Source organism: Callionymus lyra, chromosome 3 (assembly GCF_982586985.1).
Source record: "Callionymus lyra chromosome 3, fCalLyr1.hap1.1, whole genome shotgun sequence".
Taxonomy (NCBI): domain Eukaryota; kingdom Metazoa; phylum Chordata; class Actinopteri; order Syngnathiformes; family Callionymidae; genus Callionymus; species Callionymus lyra.
Genome location: NC_141820.1, coordinates 9,630,700 through 9,652,796, shown reverse-complemented (window position 1 = coordinate 9,652,796; position 22,097 = coordinate 9,630,700). Strand labels below are relative to the sequence as shown.

General features: G+C 31.5%; 1 protein-coding gene across 1 annotated transcript in view; it reads left to right on the top strand.

The window, feature by feature from the left end:
* The first annotated feature begins 13,050 nt into the window (after nucleotides 1–13,050).
* Nucleotides 13,051–22,097, top strand: part of galnt4 (polypeptide N-acetylgalactosaminyltransferase 4) — a 37,764-nt gene continuing 28,717 nt past the window's right edge. Inside the window, exon 1 of the mRNA XM_087786386.1 lies at nucleotides 13,051–13,181. The gene's annotated coding sequence lies outside the window, so the exon portion shown is untranslated. The remainder of the gene's footprint in view (nucleotides 13,182–22,097) is intronic.

Here is a 22,097-nt window from a genome sequence, read left to right as displayed (position 1 = left end):
ACAGACATTCGGGTGTAATGGAGCGAAGAAAGTGATGCTGCAGTTAAAAGTGCTGCATCGTTTCATGTCTTACAGCAACAATATCAAATACTTTATTCAAGAGGAGAGATGAAAACACAACACACTGGTCCAGATGCTCCTGGACTAATACAACCAGTTCCTCAGATGTAAAAACAGATCTTCAGGCTTCAACTGAGAGGAAAAAAAAAGGTGCTTGAATTTAATTTTTCGGCTTTTGGACGAACACGAGGGAGAAGAAACAGCTGCAGAAGTGACAATTGTGAGCAGCTTTGAAACGACAACGTGGCAACACAGGATGGTGAAGAATCAAAATGACGATGTTCAAGGATCGTGAGGAGCTGGTCCTGGAGATCGACGGCTGAGGAAGATAAAAGTAAAGCAAAAGAGTGAAGAAGATGAGAATAGATGTGAAGGATATAAAAAGGGATGCAGTTATGGAGGCTAAGAACATTTTGGACCATTTATCGGGACAGGAAACACTCGACAGACGGGGCTGAGTGACGGTGACTCAGAAGTACTGGAAAAAAGTTTGGCAAAATTTGATATTTTTGAGGCCGAAGTTCTGGGAAGTGCTAATAACAGGCGTTAGAGCGAGCCATGATTTTTAGGAGAGGATTTCAGTTGTTTGCTTCGGGATTAAGATCAAAATAAACATTTGGACATGATTTTATGTTTCGTTAGGAAGTGGAGCAGCGACATAAAGACAAGAATCTAGTGACACGATCTGTAAAACTAAACAGGGTCAATGGTACAATATATTGTGATAATATGACAATAAGTATATTTGTGTAGTATTGTCGAGTACTTGACTCTGGAGTTGTAGTATTTACAGATCACATGACTCTTGACGCAGTCGTAACTGCTTTCATTTGTTTTCAAACCAAAATATGTCCAAATATCGGCATTGAAAGCTGGTGGAGTCGACCGTATCCTCTCGTCCTCAGTCATTGCCGGGTAATGGCTGCCGCCATCTAGAGGCCAGAAGTTGAATTGCGTCACATAAATTCACAGGCGCTGTGAATATTTGCTATATGTTAATTGTATAAACAAAACAAAAAAAGATTTTATTTTAAACAAACTTTATTGAACTGATGACCATAACATAAATTAAAATATTATATACTTTTTAATCCTTTTTTTATAATACCAATACTCAATACCTTTTTGTGTGTTATCTTCATGCTTGTCTGTCTAGAATCTAGAATAAAAAAGTCTAGTTTAAATTTAAAAAAAATTCTTTAAAATAGAAACACTAAAGAGACATTCAAAGCTTCACCCAACTTAAAAAGTTATAAATTATGAGACAAAAAGTGAATTGAGAAAAACTTAAATAACAAGACATTAAATTTTAAAAAAAGAAGCCACATTACAGATAAAAATGGAAACCATGACCCAGTTTCAATCCTGCTGCGAAGCAACCCATACATAGCAGAATAATGAGCAACACGGAGTTGAATATTAAGTCTCTGTCATTATTGATGGAATCCAGACAGGATCTGTAATGATATGATTCGTGTCAAAAGTATAAATGTGAGCAGATTTTTCTCCTCTCAACTATATTTCAATGTTTTAATAAATGTCAATGATACTGGAACAAAGAACATTAAGTAAATAATTTAATTTATCTGTCGCTGCTTGCTTCATGTTCAGATCTTGGACATGTATACAGTCCATTTTACGAGCTCCCAAACATTACACTTTTCTTTTTTTTACATTTTAATTAGTTTTAATGTTTTTTTTGTTTCTAAATAGACTCTGTACAGCCTTGACCTTTAGTGTCCAGGTCAGATATGAAGAATAAAATACATGATTATTATTATGATTGTGATCATGATTATTGGTATTGTTATTATTGTTATTATTGTTGTAATTGTAATTGTAATTGTAATTGTAATTGTGATTGTGATTGTGATTTTTATTTTTATTTTTATTTTTATTTTTATTTTTATTTTTATTTTTATTTTTATTTTTATTTTTATTTTTATTTTTATTTTTATTTTTATTTTTATTTTTATTTTTATAAATCAAATGATGATACTTGCCCCACTATTTTTCCTGCTATTATAAAGACACTGTTTTGTTAAGTGACATAATATACACCAGATAGAAACCCTTACAGGAGCCGAGGCCTTAAACTGACTCACACAATATTTTATATTTTTGCTCTTTTTTGGTCGATCTTTTCAGCTTCTGTTGAAATATCCCCACTGTGGTAAGAACAGATAATTATTTATCATTATAGTAATATTTAGAGGAAACTTAACTTAACTTTTTTTTATTATTGTAAAGTGGATGTAATACTGAATTGTATATTTTCTCGCTTATGTGATGACTACATTAATATTCTGAGCTGAAACTACCAAAAATATCCATCATAGACTTACCTTATGGCTCTTCTCTGAACAGACCTGGGGCCTCATGTACTTATAAGGGGTCGTACGTACAAAAAATGTGCTTTTTCCACATCAAATACTGCTCAGATGCATGTCAGCCTCACTAGCCATGTTGAGATGTTTACATCAAACATTAAGGATCAATATTGATCATAAATTAACACACACGCACACACACACACACACACACACAGTGTTTGTCTTTACATGAGTGGATATTAAATTACTCACAAACTTATAAACATATTCTCAATCGAACTGATGATCTGTATTTATTAAGAAAACGTAGATTGTTTTAAACTGAATATTTTAATTCGCTATTTCATGCTATTCAAAAATTAAAAGTGAATTATGAGCTTGTTCTTATAATATAACGAATAAATGATCAGCGTCTGATGCTTAAAGTCTACGAGAGTCACAGACGTTCTTGTGGAACAACATCACGTTTAATCAAAATTAAGCTGCAGAATGAAAGCAGCTGAAGTTTCCATCATGTGATCACGTGATCTGAGCGATATTCCTGAAAAACACACTTTTATAAATACAACTTTATATGATTTGTTAACTTGTGATTTGTAGACAAACGCTTTTATTTCATAAATTTAATAAGAATTTGGTATATGAAGCTCAGACGATCAGACCATCTTCATCCTCGTCTGCACTCATTTATATTTAAGTATGTGATTCCAGTCAGAAATGTTTAAATGAACGAATATATAAACTGTTAATCCAGTTAAATATTCATGTTTTCATGACGTGGAAAGGGACGAACAAAGGAAGATTCACATCGGAATTTTTTTGTACATGCACCATTTTCTGGATTTAAATGTCCGACCGTATTTAGTAGAACATCTACAAACCTTCTTTTAATTTGTCTGTTAATAATTTGTAATTTTTATTTTTCACACTCTTGAACACATGTGAGGTGATACAAAAGTTATTTTTACAGAGTTGGAAAAACAACCTTGATTCCTCAACCTGCACGACAAACACAATTCCAATCTGTTTCCTTCCTTTCCTGTCATGAAAGTCCTGAAAAATAAAAGTGCCTGGAAGTCAAACCTTCTTCAACTACATTTTCTATTTTCACTCCGAGCTTCTATTCCTGTCAAAACAAACCAGTCGAGAAGAAAGTTTCAACCTCGGGAAAATAACAGCAAAGTGAGGAAACATTTCTCTTAGTTTTCAAGCGACTATGCAGAACATTTTTTATCTTCTATCAAGTTATTTTAACATTATCTATGATTCTCTTTTCGGGATTGCGAGCGTCGGTGCATGAGTAGAAGTGACAGGTAGTTACACATAATTCTTTCAACATTATTTTTATACATTGAAAACCTAAAGAAAAACCTAAAACTTGTTTTTCTCCGAATCATCCATGTCATCTAAAGCTCAACTGACCTTTAACCTGTGAGGAAAAACCCACCAGAGCATCGTAACCACTTCTCTTTGCAGCTTGAGTAGTAATGACTTTGCCCTATTGCGCTTCTGTGAGAAGAAAAAAAAAGTGCTGAGTCAGGAGGCGAAGTTCTTTTTCCTCCGGCTTCACTCCCTCGCTCACCTCTGTGCCGACAGAGAAAAGCAGCGACGCTTCTCTCCGGACATTTTCCGAGGATGTGACCAAACAGGAAGGAAATGTGAAAGTAAACCATTGTGCACTGATCCAGCTTTTATTTGTTTTTGTTTTTTTTGGTTATATGGGGAAATGTTTTGAGCAAGATCCGGGTCCAAAATAGGGGCTCAAACTCAAACACAAAATGGGCTCAAAATACTTTAGCTTTCCAAGTCAGTGGCAAAACAATATGTATATTTACCCAACAGGAAGTAAGAGTCTGATTTTCATTATTGAGCAGACTACTAAACAGTTTGAGGATTAGGATTAAAACATTACATTTGTGCTGTTTTATTTGAGTTTCCTTCACGACTCACTAGTTAATCCAACTGTTAGCTGACGGGTGAGAGAAAAGGATATCTTCAACCAGTTGATGCAGGAATGCTGGTTAGGTGCTTTGATGTCAGGATCTGACACTGCGGACTGGAACAATAAGCCGTTAGTCACTTATCTGTCAGGGGAGAAAAAGAAGGAGGAAGTAAATTAAATAAAAGAAATGCAAACACAGAACAGGAACAATGTCTTGTGTGACAATAATTTAAAGGGAGATTTAAAGGTCAGGAAAAAACACAAACTTGTAAATATGCATATTAACAATAATCACTATAAACTAATTGAGAAAATTCAGTTTCAGGGTTGAAACGCACAAAATATTGTGTTGATAAGTTAGACTCACAGGAAGTACTGTATAACGAAGTTTAGTATTGTTGTATTATTGAATTTCAGATGATTAAGAAAGATTACCACAGACTATTTGTTTTTTAAAATTGTTAACTGATTAAAGAGTAGCCTAATATTTTTAACCAGGTGTTATCTCGGGGTCAAGTTGACTCGAAGACCTCCACCATTGACCCTGAGACAACACAAGGGATACCACAAACAAATTTGTTTTCCGGCCTTCGGTTCACCTTGACCCAGAGCCAACCCAAGGGATACCACAAACACATTTGTTTTCTGGCTTTTGGGTCACCTTGACCCAGAGACAACACAAGGGATACTTCAAACACATTTGTTTTCGAGCCTTCAGGTCACCTTGACCCAGAGACAACACAAGGGATACCCCAAACACATTCATTTTCTGGCCTTTTGGTCACCTTGACCCAGAGACAACAGGAGGGATACCACGAACACATTTATTTTCGGGCGTTATCACCCAAGAGATAACAAGAGTTAAACGATGTTGCAGGATCAGTTTGTAGACGTGATTATATTATGTTCTTGGGCTGATTTCCAGCCGAGTCAGCATTTCTTAACTCTTCAGATCTGATCCAAAGTCGATCAAGATCCTCGTCTGGATAATAATGTTCTCAGTAGATGAAGAGTTTCGCTCGAACAGAACCAACAAAAACTAACATCCATTGAGGTCGTTGTGTACTGATGAGGATAAAATAATCATAAATACTTCAAAACTTCAACAAGTCTGCAATTATTAGGTGTTTTACTGATACAATAAACACGAAAATTGCTGCTTTAAAAAGATAATAAATTAGTATTTACAGCCTTAATAATATAATAATAATGTCACAATGCCCCCTTTCTTTTAGTTTAAATTCCCGATGTTATCTTACATTTTAAATGCTGTTTAATCTCTATAAAGACAAGACAAAACCTTGTCTTGTCTTCAACCATGGGTGTCAAAGTCAAACGCAAAACAGGCCAAAAATATCTTTTTGATTTTTGATTGGTGGACCAAAAATCAATAGAAAATATAAATCGAAATCTGACATTTTATTTAGATTCTTTGGTCTTAATCTACCTGGATTATCCCTTTTGTTTTTACACCTTCTTCAAAATCTCCCATCGAATTTCTTCCCTTTGAAATACATTATTTACTGTTTGATTAAATAGAAAATATAAATACGTAACACAAGGGATACTACAAACACATTTGTTTTCCAGCCTTTGGGTCACCTTGACCCAGAGACAACAAAAGGGATACCACAAACACATTCGTTTTCCGGTCTTTGGGCTTTCTTGACCCAGAGACAACACAAGGGATACCCCAAACACATTAGTTTTTCTGGCCTTTTGGTCACCTTGACTCAGAGACAACAAAAGGGATACCCAAAACACTTTTGTTTTTTATTTTGTTTTTACACCTTCTTCAAAATCTCCCGTCAAATTCCTTCCCTTTGAAATACATTTTACTATTATTAACTGTTTGATTAAATAGAAAATATGAATACATATGTATTATTATGCAGTTTTTTAATCTTAATTACAAAAGGGGCCAAAAATCTTTTTAACAGTCCAAGTCAGGGGCCAAACAAAATGCATATTTAACAAACCGTCCGTAACAGGAAGTATGACTCAGATGTTATTTTTTTAGAGGTTTTTGATTTTTTATAATTATCTTCATGTTTGTTATCTTTTCCTCCCCAAAAATATCTTTACTCTTATTGGAAATATCTCTATAATTGTTGATGTTATCTTATTTTAAACATCTTTTTAGGTCAAGACATTAACTTTAATTTGCTTTCATTTGAGTGTCTTCGGATGATGTTTGGACGAGGGGCTCGTTGGAGGAAAGATGTCACTCAAGAATTCTTTGGATAAAATCCTCTACAGCTGTTCAATTACAACAAGCCTCCTCTGCTCCTGATTGGACGAGGCTTTAAAAGGACAAGCATGGCAGTCGGCCCGGTTCACTCATTGACATGCTGTGTGGCCCTTTTTTCTCTCTTTCGGCTCCACTTTCTCTCTCTTCAGCTCCACAAAAGAAGCTTCACCATGAAGTCAAACAACAATACCAGAGAACGATGCCTGTGACATGAGATTCTTAGGCCTTCTATCTGTTGTTTTAAGTTTTTAGATGGAGAGATAAACTTTATTGATCCCTCTGGAGGTCTCGTCTGTATTATCGTCCGTGTTGCTGTTTGCTGGAAAAACTATTTCCCGAAAGAAGACCTTCAGAGGGATCTATAAAGTTCATCTAATCTAATCTAATCTAATCTAATCTAATATTTGTAGTATTGTCCAGTACTTGACTCTGGTGAATTTACAGACCACATGAAAAGCTGCAGAAGTAGACTGTATCCTCTCGTCCTCAGCCATCTTTATTGCGGAGGATGTAATGACTGCTGACATCCAGCGACTAGAAGTTAAATTGCAACACAAAAATGAACCCAAAATATGTCCAAAAATCAGCTTTAAATGCTGCAGGAGTCGACTGTATCCTCTCGTCCTCAGTCATCTTTATTGCGGAGGACGCAATGACTGCTGCCATCTAGCGACTGGAAGTTAAATCGCAATACAAAAATGAACCCAAAATATGTCCAAAAATCAGCTTTAAATGCTGCAGGAGTCGACTGTATCCTCTCGTCCTCAGTCATCTTTATTGCGGAGGACGTAATGACTGCTGCCATCTAGCGACTGGAAGTTAAATCGCAACACAAAAATGAACCCAAAATATGTCCAAAAATTAGCTTTAAAAGCTGCAGGAGTCGACTGTATCCTCTCGTCCTCAGTCATCTTTATTGCGGAAGACGTAATCACTGCTGACATCTAGTGACTGGAAGTTAACTCGCAACACAAAAATTAACCCGAAATATGTCGAAAATTAGCTTTAAAAGCTGCAGGAGTCGACTGTATCCTCTCGTCCTCAGTCATCTTTATTGCGGAAGACGTAATCACTGCTGACATCTAGTGGCTGGAAGTTAACTCGCAACACAAAAATTAACCCGAAATATGTCGAAAATTAGCTTTAAAAGCTGCAGGAGTCGAATGTATCCTCTCGTCCTCAGTCATCTTTATTGCGGAAGACGTAATCACTGCTGACATCTAGTGACTGGAAGTTAACTCGCAACACAAAAATTAACCCGAAATATGTCGAAAATTAGCTTTAAAAGCTGCAGGAGTCGACTGTATCCTCTCGTCCTCAGTCATCTTTATTGCGGAAGACGTAATCACTGCTGACATCTAGTGACTGGAAGTTAACTCGCAACACAAAAATTAACCCGAAATATGTCGAAAATTAGCTTTAAAAGCTGCAGGAGTCGACTGTATCCTCTCGTCCTTAGTCATCTTTATTGCGGAAGACGTAATCACTGCTGACATCTAGTGACTGGAAGTTAACTTGCAACACAAAAATTAACCCGAAATATGTCGAAAATTAGCTTTAAAAGCTGCAGAAGTAGACTGTATCCTCTCGTCCTCAGTCATCTTTATTGCGGAAGACGTAATCACTGCTGACATCTAGTGACTGGAAGTTAACTCGCAACACAAAAATTAACCTGAAATATGTCGAAAATTAGCTTTAAAAGCTGCAGGAGTCGACTGTATCCTCTCGTCCTCAGTCATCTTTATTGCGGAAGACGTAATCACTGCTGACATCTAGTGACTGGAAGTTAACTTGCAACACAAAAATTAACCCGAAATATGTCGAAAATTAGCTTTAAAAGCTGCAGGAGTCAGCTGTATCCTCTCGTCCTCAGTCATCTTTATTGCGGAAGACGTAATCACTGCTGACATCTAGTGACTGGAAGTTAACTCGCAACACAAAAATTAACCCGAAATATGTCGAAAATTAGCTTTAAAAGCTGCAGGAGTCGACTGTATCCTCTCGTCCTCAGTCATCTTTATTGCGGAAGACGTAATCACTGCTGACATCTAGTGACTGGAAGTTAACTCGCAACACAAAAATTAACCCGAAATATGTCGAAAATTAGCTTTAAAAGCTGCAGGAGTCGACTGTATCCTCTCGTCCTCAGTCATCTTTATTGCGGAAGACGTAATCACTGCTGACATCTAGTGACTGGAAGTTAACTCGCAACACAAAAATTAACCCGAAATATGTCGAAAATTAGCTTTAAAAGCTGCAGGAGTCGACTGTATCCTCTCATCCTCAGTCATCTTTATTGCGGAAGACGTAATCACTGCTGACATCTAGTGACTGGAATATAACTTGCAACACAAAAATTAACCCTGAAATATGTCGAAAATTAGCTTTAAAAGCTGCAGGAGTCGACTGTATCCTCTCGTCCTCAGTCATCTTTATTGCAGAGGATGTAATGACTGCTGACATCTAGAGACTGGAAGTTAAATTGCAACACAAAAATGAACCAACGCTGAACAGTGGGAACAAAACACTTTGGAGAAGGATCACTAGTTAAGTTGAGCGGTTTCTGTGTTCTATTTGAAATGTATTTGAATGATTTTTGTACGTCCAAATCAGAGTCCATGGTTCTCACTGAAGATGGGTTGATCATCATCCAGGTCGTGGGATGATAGTCTGGAGTATTTCTAGTGAATGCTGGTCTTTGTTCTCAAGTGAGGGAAGAAATGAGCGTGCGGTTATGCAGATGATCGACGCATTTATCAAACCTGATGCTGATAAATTGAAAAAAAGTTTGTATTCTATACATTTAAGTAACATCCTTAATGAAGAAAGAAGTCTCTTTATTTTTTGTCAAATTTCATGGACTATTAAAGTCAGTTAATCTCTCATTTACGTTTGTAATCTGGAGTCATTGATAGTAAAACTAACTCTAACTATACACATAGTACACTTGAATATACAATATTATCTAAAGTGTGAAAGTGTGTTTAGAAGATAACGTAAGATAATTATCAGCAGGTGTTCTTTTAATCTAGAGATATTTTCGTCAAAAGTCACAACTTCTTGTTCAAATATTAAAAAAACACAACATTTAAGTTAATATTTCAACGAAAGTATTTCTAACCAGGCACTGTAGCACATTTTAACGCAACAATAGATTTGTATATACGTGTTTATGGACACTAGAGGGCACTGTTTGATTTCAAGAGCTGTTGGCCTTTGTCCTTCCAACCTCAGGATCAGACAAATCAAATCTTATGATTTTTCAACTACAATCATGGCTGAAATGTTAAACTGTAAAAAGTTTATACTTATTGATTATGTTGTTTGTTTACTTATTAATGATGTAACTAAATTCTGATTTTACTTCTAACCTTTGAACATTTATGTGCGTCATGTGAATCATGTAATCTATCAAACATCATGTGTGATCTTGTATGTGTGTCATGTGATCATTTATGTGGTCATGTCTGTGTGTCATGTGATCATTTTGTGTCATGTGATCATTTATGTGTGTCATGTGGTCAGGCTTGTGTTTCATGTGATAATTTATGTGCGTCATGTGATCCTGTTGTGTGTCATGTGATCATTATGTATGTCATGTGATAATGTTTGTTTCATTTAAATATGATGTGTGTCATGTGATAATGTTTGTGTTTCAATTAAATAGTATGTGTGTCATGTGATAATGTTTGTGTGTCATTTAAATATCATGTGAACATAATGTATGTCATGTAAACCTTATGTGTGCCATGTGACCATTTATTTGTGTCATGTGATCATGTATGTTTGTCATGTGATCGTTATGTGTCATGTGACCATTTATGTGTGTCATGTGACCATTTATGTGTGTCATGTGACCATGTATGTGTCATGTGATCATGTATGTTTGTCATGTGGTCATTATGTGTCATGTGACCATTTATGTATGTCATGTGACCATGTATGTGTCATGTGATCATGAATGTTTGTCATGTGATCTTTATGTGTCATGTGTTCATGTATGTTTGTCATGTGATCGTTATGTGTCATGTGACCATTTATGTGTGTCATGTGACCATTTATGTGTCATGTGATCATGTATGTTTTTCATGTGGTCATTATGTGTCATGTGACCATTTATGTGTTTCATGTGACATTTATGTGTCATGTGATAATGTATGTTTGTCATGTGATCATTATGAGTCATGTGACCATTTATGTGTGTCATGTGAACATTGTGTCCTTTTATCATGTATGTTATAGCACTTCAAAATCAAAACCAATTCATTAATGAAATTGTCAAGCCAGGAAAGAAAAAACTTTAAATCATGGATAATTTAGTTTGGTCCTTGAAAATATGTTCTATCCCTTCAAAGCATAGAACTCAGGATGAGTGAAGTCACGTGACACATCTGAAGAGGAGCAAATGTCAATCATCAACTCCAGCGAAGGTGTTGAACGTCGTCAGCAGTGAAGCAGCGACAAGAAAGAGATGGAAAAAAAAAAAGAAAAGAATCTGGCAGGTTCCCAAGAGGTGCAGGTGTCGTCCTGATGACAGGATCCGTGGAACACTGCTCACTTCAAGGAAGCGGCATCCGGTCTGAGCAGGACTCCAGGAAATAAGAAAACAAACCAAACCTAGGACAGCAAATACATTTCTTCACAAACACCCTCAGGTGTGTGTGTGTGTGCGGGTGTGTGTGTGTGGCATTGTTTATTCATGGTGTTCATTAATAGATGCTTCTTAGTATTCTCGCTGCCGTCCAAGCAGGATCCATCCATTAGAAGATAGCAGCACATGGAAAAACCTCAAGTCAGCGACTGTGATTTGTCTGATCCATGGACGTCAGCCGAGCTTTTCTTCATCCACTTTGTGCAGATCTTTACGAGCGACGGAGACAATTTGGAGATTGATATGCCGTGAAATGTATAAAAAGGGAAAGTTTATTAAACATGTCTGACAGTTTTCTGGACTGTGGGAGGAAACACCAGTGCAGAAAGTGGATAAGAACTCCATGCAGAAATTACCCAGAATGCCCTGCAACAAAATGTTAACTATAGACTTCAATGTAACTGTGCAAGGTGTAGTAAAAACTAAAAGATTATTAAAATAAATAAACAATAATAATAGATTTTTGAGAACAACGGCAACATAGTTGATCGAAAAACAAGTAGTATATAAATTACATTTTTCTTAATAAGGCACATTGTACAGTAAAATAAAACAATAATAGTAAGTAAGTATTTAATGCTTACTAGGTTCTGTTGCCAATATTAAAAAAACAATCTAAACATAATAAGAAAGTTTTTTTTAACTAACTGAAATTGCAATTTAAACTTTTAAAAACACCAATATAGAGGAATATCGGTGCCATCAGAATATTGAAAAAGTAAATTAAACACGTTGGAACATTTTTTTTATTAAGCTTTACTCAAAAAATAATTAACAACTAATTCCTTTTTATAATTTAAAGGTTTAATTCGTTTTTGTTTAAATATATATTTTTAAACGAATGTCTTTTTATTTGCACATAGAGTTTGATATTTTAATGCCAATAATTAAAAAACATATTTTCTAAATTAAATACTTTTGAATTGGTAACCTGTCAAATTCAATATAAAATGTGTTGGTATAATAGTAACACCAGACATTACCAAACGACAACCGAGCTACTTGATTGAACTTTCAACCAATCGTGGGACACGCAGACGATCATGTGATCAATATAGAAATAATTGTATTCAATTAATAAAAATATATATATATCAAAATGCTTAAAAAAAACAACAAAATATAGGTAAATAAAATCCAAAACGATTAATTGATTCATTTTCTTTTGCACTCTGGTTTCCTCCCACAGTCCAAAAACCAAACTGAAATTAAACATTTAGGTTAGGTTAGGTTAGGTAGAACTTTATTGATCTCTCAGGAGGTCTCCTCCGGGAAATTGTTTTTTTTTCCAATTAGACACAGCAATACAGAAATTATTCATAAAAATAAAAATAAAAATAAAAATAAGAACAAGAACAAATAATTGAAAATAAAGAGAAAGAACTTGAAATGCTAAATCAAAACATTCAATCGACTACTACCTCTTATATACTTCCATACATTAAATAATCTATTATGAGGATCGTTTGATTCATTTGTAATCGAAAAAATTAGCTCTGGATTTAATTCGATTATTACAAAAAAAAGTTAGCGTTAAAACTGTACGTCAAGCTTTCGAAAGACAAGTCAAACAACACCGGATGTTAAAAATAAACGCAACGCTATGAGATCCGTACTGTATATACATAGATGCAGAATATAAATAATATGAAATATGAAATTATCGGATTAAACCTGCTCAGTATGTTATCAAGCGTTTTGAATTAAACGACAAGTTCAACAGGTAAACCGGTGAGATTTGGCGAAATATGCTTTATTTTGAAAGAACAAACAGGAAGCGGCGACGAACCGGCCGCGGGCTTGATCCCGGTCAGACGGCCAACGTGGAGGAGAGGATGTGGGTTCGCTGACATCTGCACGCCAGGGGTTGACGCTCGAGACCCGCAGTCTCAGGCCGACGAACACCGACAGGAGGAACCAGGAGACATGTGACCTGTTGACCAGGTAACTCGGCGTAACTAGTAGTGACAACGTTTTCAAAACACGCGTCGAAAAAGCTTTGAAAACTACGGCGCAGTTTTTGTTTTTCTTCTTCTGCGTCTAAACGTTTGTTTGTGTGTTTGTTTGTGTGTTTGTTTGTGTGTTTGTTTGTGTTAGAGTGTTAGAGACGTGAAGTGAGTTCAAATCCTGACGGAAAACATTGTGTTGTTTGGTTCGGATTCTTCTCAGTGAGACGTTCAGGGACATCAGTTAACTGTCAACTTTGCTGTGGCTGTCAAACTGTTTTTGGTCTTTGAAGCCATCAGTGAAAAAACGTGACTTTATGCGTGAATTATTGCGTGTTTTTGCGTAAAGAAACCTAAGTAATATTTTTGCAATACCTTGGAAAATACAAGTATATTCAAGTTTAATATGAGTAAACTTGTTTGACACTAATATTAAAGTTGTATATTTGAAGTTTACTTTAAATATCTCTTATCAAATACAAGTATCTTCAAGTGTACTATGAGTAAACTTGTTTTACAGTAATATTAGAGTGGTATATTTGATCTTTAATTTTAAATATCACTTTAAATACAGGTATATTCAAGTGTACTATGAATATACTTGTTCCATATTAATATTGAAGTAGAACACTTGAAGTTTACTTTTGAATATCCCTTACCAAAAAGATTTTCTTTCAAGTCTACTATGAGTAAACTTGTTTTACAGTAATGTTAAAGTAGTGCATTTGAAGTTTACTTTTAAATATCTCTTATCAAATACAAGTATCTTCAAGTGTACTATGAGTAAACTTGTTTTACAGTAATATTAGAGTGGTATATTTGATGTTTACTTTTAAATATCTCTTATTAATTACAAGTATATTCAAGTGTACTATGAATATACTTGTTTCATACTAATGTTGAAGTAGAACACTTGAAGTTTACTTTTGAATATCCCTTACCAAAAAGATTTTCTTTCAACTGTACTATGAGTAAACTTGTTTTACAGTAATGTTAAAGTAGTATATTTGAATTTTACTTTTAAATATCTCTTATCAAATATAGTTATATTCAAGTATACTATGAATATACTTGTTCCATACTAATGTTGAAGTAGAACACTTGAAGTTTACTTTTGAATATCCCTTACCAAAAAGATTTTCTTTCAAGTATACTATGAGTAAACTTGTTTTACAGTAATGTTAAAGTAGTATATTTGAATTTTACTTTTAAATATCTCTTATCAAATATAGTTATATTCAAGTATACTATGAATATACTTGTTCCATACTAATGTTGAAGTAGAACACTTGAAGTTTACTTTTGAATATCCCAAGCAAAAATAAGTATATTCAAGAGTACTATGAATATACTTGTTCCATACTAATATTGAAGTAGAACACTTGAAGTTTACTTTTAAATATCCCTACGTAAAAATAATTATATTCAAGTGTACTATGAATATACTTGTTCCATACTAATATTGAAGTAGAACACTTGAAGTTTACTTTGAATATCACTTAGCAAAAATAAGTATATTCAAGTGTACTATGAATATACTTGTTCCATACCATTATTGAAGTAGAACACTTGAAATTTACTTTTAAATATCCCTACGTAAAAAGAATTATATTCAAGTGTACTATGAATATACTTGTTCCATACTAATATTGAAGTAGAACACTTGAAGTTTACTTTGAATATCACTTAGCAAAAATAAGTATATTCAAGTGTACTATGATTATACTTGTTCCATACTAAAATTGAAGTATTATGCTTGAAGTTGACTTTTAAAAATCCCTTTGCAAAAATACATTTTATGCTACACTTGAAGTATACGTTAGATATCCCTTAGCAAACACAAGTATATTCAAATGTACTTGGATTACACTTATTTTATTCTGGAATTGAAGTAGTTTACTTCAGGTCTACAGTTGCTATCCTTTAGCAAACATAAGTATATTTAGATGAACGATGAGTATACTTGTGTTATACTAAAGTTAAATTAGTTTTAATTCAAGTTTACATATACATCCCTTAACAAAAAGAAGAACATCCAAGTTTACTATGAGTATACTTGTTTTATATTACTAATATTGAAGTAGTATACTTAAAGATTACTTTTAAACATCCCAAGTGTACAAAGAGTATATTTGTCTTATACTAAACCTGGAGTAGTTTACCTCAAGTTTACGTTGGATATCCCTTAGCAAACACAAGTATATTCAAGTGTACTTTGAGTATATTTACCTTGTGCTAAAATTGAAGTATACTTTTAAACATCCCTTTGCAATAAGATGTTTAAGCTACACTTGAAGTAGTTTACCTCAAGTTTACGTTGAATATCCCTTAGCAAACACAAGTATATTCAAATGTACTTGGGTTATACCTATTTTATACTGGAATTGAAGTAATTTACTTCAGGTCTACAGTTGACATGCTTAGCAAACATTTGTATATTTAAATATACGATGAGTATACTTGTGTTATACTCAACTTGAATTAAAACTACTTTCATTTAACATTTGACATTCCTCAGCAAACACAAGTATATACAACTGTACTAGGGTTTCACTTATTTCCTATTAAAACTTTAGTAGAATACTTATAATTCAATACTAGTTCACTGGTGTATACTTTTACTCAAGTAGATTTACTGAACTGCACCTCAAGTACAGTTATACCTCTTCTTTCTTCACTATGTGGTGATTCAGAAGTAAACTGCAAAGGATCATGGGAGTGGGTGATGTGTGGCAGAAAAAATACTGTTAGATTTCAGTACTGTATAGACTGTACTTCAAAGTATACTACTGTAAAATACTCCAGTTTAGATCGTCCAAACATGTATCAAATAAGTACACTTTGAGTATCTTCAGTACAAATATTAGAGCAGGTACATTTAGGTATACTAAACAAAATTAACTTTAAGTAAAATACTTTTTGGCTAAGGGACGCTGGAAGTTATCAGAGAGTATTTTCCCCTGGTGTAGTTTAAGTTGCTGGTTCCAATCTGAGCAGGAACGTCGGATGATTGCGGAAGTACAAATAAAAACAGGTTCGTTGACATAGTTGTTTCTGAAGCGAATCCTTATTGATAAAGAAACTAGTTGTTGCATCAGAAACCCTCGTGGCGAGGCATCATTTCCTGGTGACGTCACTATTAACTCGTCTGTTTGTCCACTTTTACGACGTCTCTGCACCATTAGTCACCACCTGTGTGTTTTTTTTGTGTTTGTTGTGTGTTCTCACACATTCTTTACGCTCCATTTATTTATTTATTTTCCCTTCCTGGTCAGTAAATACATCCTCTGGGATCGGGTTCCCGGGGGAGAGCGTGGAAGATGCGGTTGCAGGCAAATAAAAGGGGCGTTTGTGTTCCTTGGGGCGACATTTAGTGACCTCTTGTTGGTGGCCGAAGGAGGAAGCGTCTCTCCTCGGGAGGATCATCATGGACCTGCACGGGTCAGACGTGTGGGTCCACTGTGGACACTTAGTGTCGTCCGTGAGGTCGTGCTGGTGTGTCGAGTGTCGGCGGAGAGTTGGTTCTGCTGGTTGTTTTATGGGATTAAAAACTGGTTAATTGTAGGTTGGAATTTGTTTTTTTAATTAAAAAATGATTTACTTAACAGTTTAATTTGTTTAATCAAGTTAAAAACTGGTTTATTTAATGTTTGAATTTGTTATATTAAGTAAATAAAGGGTTTATTAATGGTTGGAATTTGTTTTATTGAGTAAAAAACTAGTTTATTGAAAGTTTGAATTCATTTTATTGAGTAAAAAACTGGTTTATTAAAAGTTTGAATTCGTTTTATTGAGTAAAAAATGGTTTATTGAAAGTTTGAATTCACTTTATTAAGTAAAAACTGGTTTATTGAAAGTTTGAATTTGTTTTATTGAGTAAAAAATGGTTTATTGAAAATTTGAATTAGTTTTATCGAGTAAAAAAATGGTTTATTGAAAGTTTGAATTTGTTTTTTGTTAAGTAAAAAACATGTTTATTGAAAGGTTACATTTGTGTTTTTTAATTTAAAAAATATTTATTTAACAGTTTAATTTGTTTAATCAAGTAAAAAACTGGTTTATTTAATGTTTGAATTTGTTATATTAAGTAAATAAAGGGTTTATTGAAAGTTTGAATTAATTTTATTAAGTAAAACATGGTTTAGGAAAGGTTGGAATTTGTTTTATTGAGTAAAAAAATAGTTTATTGAAAGTTTGAATTCACTTTATTGAGTAAAAAAAATGGAAAAATGGTTTATTAAAGGTTGGAATTTGTTTTATTGAGTGAAAAACTAGTTTATTGAAAGTTTGAATTCATTTTATTGAGTAAAAAATGGTTTATTGAAAATTTGAATTAGTTTTATCGAGTAAAAAAAATGGTTTATTGAAAGTTTGAATTTGTTTTTTAAGTAAAAAACATGTTTATTGAAAGGTTACATTTGTGTTTTTTAATTTAAAAAATATTTATTTAACAGTTTAATTTGTTTAATCAAGTAAAAAACTGGTTTATTTAATGTTTGAATTTGTTATATTAAGTAAATAAAGGGTTTATTGAAAGTTTGAATTCATTTTATTAAGTAAAACATGGTTTATTAAAGGTTGGAATTTGTTTTATTGAGTGAAAAACTAGTTTATTGAAAGTTTGAATTCACTTTATTGAGTAAAAAAATGGAAAAATGGTTTATTAAAGGTTGGAATTTGTTTTATTGAGTGAAAAACTAGTTTATTGAAAGTTTGAATTCCCTTTATTGAGTAAAAAACTGGTTTATTGAAAATTTGAATTAGTTTTATCGAGTAAAAAACTGGTTTATTGAAAGTTTGAATTTGTTTTTTGTTAAGTAAAAAACATGTTTATTGAAAGGTTACATTTGTGTTTTTTAATTTAAAAAATATTTATTTAACAGTTTAATTTGTTTAATCAAGTTAAAAACTGGTTTATTTAATGTTTGAATTTGTTATATTAAGTAAATAAAGGGTTTATTGAAAGTTGTAATTTGTTTTTTTAATAAAAAAATGATTTACTTAACAGTTTAATTTGTTTAATCAAGTTAAAAACTGGTTTATTTAATGTTTGAATTTGTAATATTAAGTAAATAAAGGGTTTATTGAAAGTTTGAATTTGTTTTATTGAGTAAAACATGGTTTATTAAAGGTTGGAATTTGTTTTATTGAGTGAAAAACTGGTTTATTGAAAGTTTGAATTCGTTTTATTGAGTAAAAAATTGTTTATTGAAAGTTTGAATTCATTTTATTGAGTAAAAAATGGTTTATTGAAAGTTTGAATTCATTTTATTGAGTAAAAAATGGTTTATTGAAAGTTTGAATTAGTTTTATTGAGTAAAAAAATGGTTTATTGAAAGTTTGAATTCATTTTATTGAGTAAAAAATGGTTTATTGAAAGTTTGAATTAGTTTTATTGAGTAAAAAAATGGTTTATTGAAAATTTGAATTAGTTTTATTGAGTAAAAACTGGTTTATTGAAAGTTGGAATTTGTTTTATTGAGTAAAAAATGGTTTATTGAAAGTTTGAATTCATTTTATTGAGTAAAAAATGGTTTATTGAAAGTTTGAATTAGTTTTATCGAGTAAAAAAAATGGTTTATTGAAAGTTTGAATTCACTGTATTGAGTAAAAAATGGTTTATTGCAAGTTGGAATTTGTTTTTTGTTAAGTAAAAACTGGTTTATTGAAAGGTTACATTTGTGTTTTTTAATTAAAAAAATATTTATTTAACAGTTGAATTTGTTTAATCAAGTATACAACTGGTTTATTTAATGTTTGAATTTGTTATATTAAGTAAATAAAGGGTTTATTGAAAGTTTGAATTAATTTTATTAAGTAAAACATGGTTTATTAAAGGTTGGAATTTGTTTTATTGAGTAAAAAACTAGTTTATTGAAAGTTTGAATTCACATTATTGAGTAAAAAAATGGTTTATTAAAGGTTGGAATTTGTTTTATTGAGTGAACAACTAGTTTATTGAAAGTTTGAATTCATTTTATTGAGTAAAAAAATGGTTTATTGAAAATTTGAATTAGTTTTATTGAGTAAAACAAATGGTTTATTGAAAGTTTGAATTCACTGTATTGAGTAAAAAATAGTTTATTGCAAGTTGGAATTTGTTTTTTGTTAAGTAAAAACTGATTTATTGAAAGGTCACATTTGTGTTTTTTAATTAAAAAAATATTTATTTAACAGTTTAATTTGTTTAATCAAGTATACAACTGGTTTATTTAATGTTTGAATTTGTTATAATAAGTAAATAAAGGGTTTATTTAAAGTTTGAATTCATTTTATTGAGTAAAAAATGGTTTATTTAAAGTTTGAATTCATATTATTGAGTAAAAAATGGTTTATTTAAAGTTTGAATTCATATTATTGAGTAAAAAATGGTTTATTTAAAGTTTGAGTTCATATTATTGAGTAAAAAATGGTTTATTTAAAGTTTGAGTTCATATTATTGAGTAAAAAATGGTTTATTTAAAGTTTGAATTCATATTATTGAGTAAAAAATGGTTTATTCAAAGTTTGAATTTGTTTTATTTAGTAAAAAACGTATTTATCGAAAGTTTGAATTCACTTTTTGAGTAAAAACTAGTTTATTGAAATTTAGAATTTCTTTCTGCGATCATTTTAAAGTCACCGTCTTCATCTCTGGGTAAACATTCCTTTCATCATGTAAAGATAGACTTTAGAAGAGGTTTGTTGAAGCCTTTTTATTTTTTTTATTTCTTCTTCTCGATGTCAGCCGAACAAAAGGTGATTAAACGAGGGATTCATGGGTAATTCTCACATTTCAACACTTCATTTCTGTAACGAGTCAAACAGCTTCAACAAAAGCTCGATCAAAACTGTTGACGTGTTCAAAGATGAAGGATCAACGGTTAATTCACGGATGATCGCGAGCGGAAAAGCAAACAGTCGAAGAGAAGCCGAGGATTGTGGGTCTTTATGCAAGTGTTGGCTTCATGAAACTTTTATTTTACATTCGTGCAAGTATTAGTTTATCACAATATTGAATTTAACACAACTATATTGACATATTTAATTTGTTTGAATGCATAAAAACTGGATTATTGAAAGTTAGAGTTTGTTTTATTGAGTAAAAAAATGGTTTATTGAAAGTTATATTTTTTTTTATTGAGTAAAAGTTGGTTTATTGTGAGTTTGAATTTGTTTTATTGAGTAAAAACTGGTTTATTTAAAAATGTAATTGTTTTGTTAAGTTAAAAACTGGTTTATCTAATGGTTTTATTGTTTTTGTAAAGTAAAAACTGGTTTATTTAATGGTTTTATTGTTTTTGTAAAGTAAAAACTGGTTTATTTAATGGTTTTATTGTTTTTGTAAAGTAAAAACTGGTTTATTTAATGGTTTTATTGTTTTTGTAAAGTAAAAACTGGTTTATTTAATGGTTTTATTGTTTTTGTAAAGTAAAAACTGGTTTATCTAATGGTTTTATTGTTTTTGTAAAGTAAAAACTGGTTTATTTAATGGTTTTATTGTTTTTGTAAAGTAAAAACTGGTTTATCTAATGGTTTTATTGTTTTTGTAAAGTAAAAACTGGTTTATTTAATGGTTTTATTTTTTTTGTAAAGTAAAAACTGGTTTATCTAATGGTTTTATTGTTTTTGTAAAGTAAAAACTGGTTTATTTAATGGTTTTATTGTTTTTGTAAAGTAAAAACTGGTTTATTTAATGGTTTTATTGTTTTTGTAAAGTAAAAACTGGTTTATTTAATGGTTCAATTTGTTTTGTTCAAGTAAAAACTGGTTTATCTAATGGTTTTATTGTTTTTGTAAAGTAAAAAGTGGTTTATTTAATGGTTTTATTGTTTTTGTAAAGTAAAAACTGGTTTATTTAATGGTTTTATTGTTTTTGTAAAGTAAAAACTGGTTTATTTAATGGTTTTATTGTTTTTGTAAAGTAAAAACTGGTTTATTTAATGGTTCAATTTGTTTTGTTCAAGTAAAAACTGGTTTATGTAATGGTTTTATTGTTTTTGTAAAGTAAAAACTGGTTTATTTAATGGTTTTATTGTTTTTGTAAAGTAAAAACTGGTTTATTTAATGGTTTTATTGTTTTTGTAAAGTAAAAACTGGTTTATTTAATGGTTTTATTGTTTTTGTAAAGTAAAAACTGGTTTATTTAATGGTTCAATTTGTTTTTGTAAAGTAAAAACTGGTTTATTTAATGGTTTTATTGTTTTTGTAAAGTAAAAACTGGTTTATTTAATGGTTTTATTGTTTTTGTAAATTAAAACTGGTTTATTTAATGGTTCAATTTGTTTTTGTAAAGTAAAAACTGGTTTAGCTAATGGTTTTATTGTTTTTGTAAAGTAAAAACTGGTTTATTTAATGGTTTTATTGTTTTTGTAAAGTAAAAACTGGTTTATCTAATGGTTTTATTGTTTTTGTAAAGTAAAAACTGGTTTATCTAATGGTTTTATTGTTTTTGTAAAGTAAAAACTGGTTTATTTAATGGTTTTATTGTTTTTGTAAAGTAAAAACTGGTTTATTTAAAGGTTTTATTGTTTTTGTAAAGTAAAAACTGGTTTATTTAATGGTTTTATTGTTTTTGTAAAGTAAAAACTGGTTTATCTAATGGTTTTATTGTTTTTGTAAAGTAAAAACTGGTTTATTTAATGGTTCTATTGTTTTTGTTAAGTAAAAACTGGTTTATCTAATGGTTCTATTGTTTTTGTAAAGTAAAAACTGGTTTATCTAATGGTTTTATTGTTTTTGTAAAGTAAAAACTGGTTTATCTGATGGTTTTATTGTTTTTGTAAAGTAAAAACTGGTTTATTTAATGGTTTTATTGTTTTTGTAAAGTAAAAACTGGTTTATTTAATGGTTCAATTTGTTTTGTTCAAGTAAAAACTGGTTTATCTAATGGTTTTATTGTTTTTGTAAAGTAAAAACTGGTTTATTTAATGGT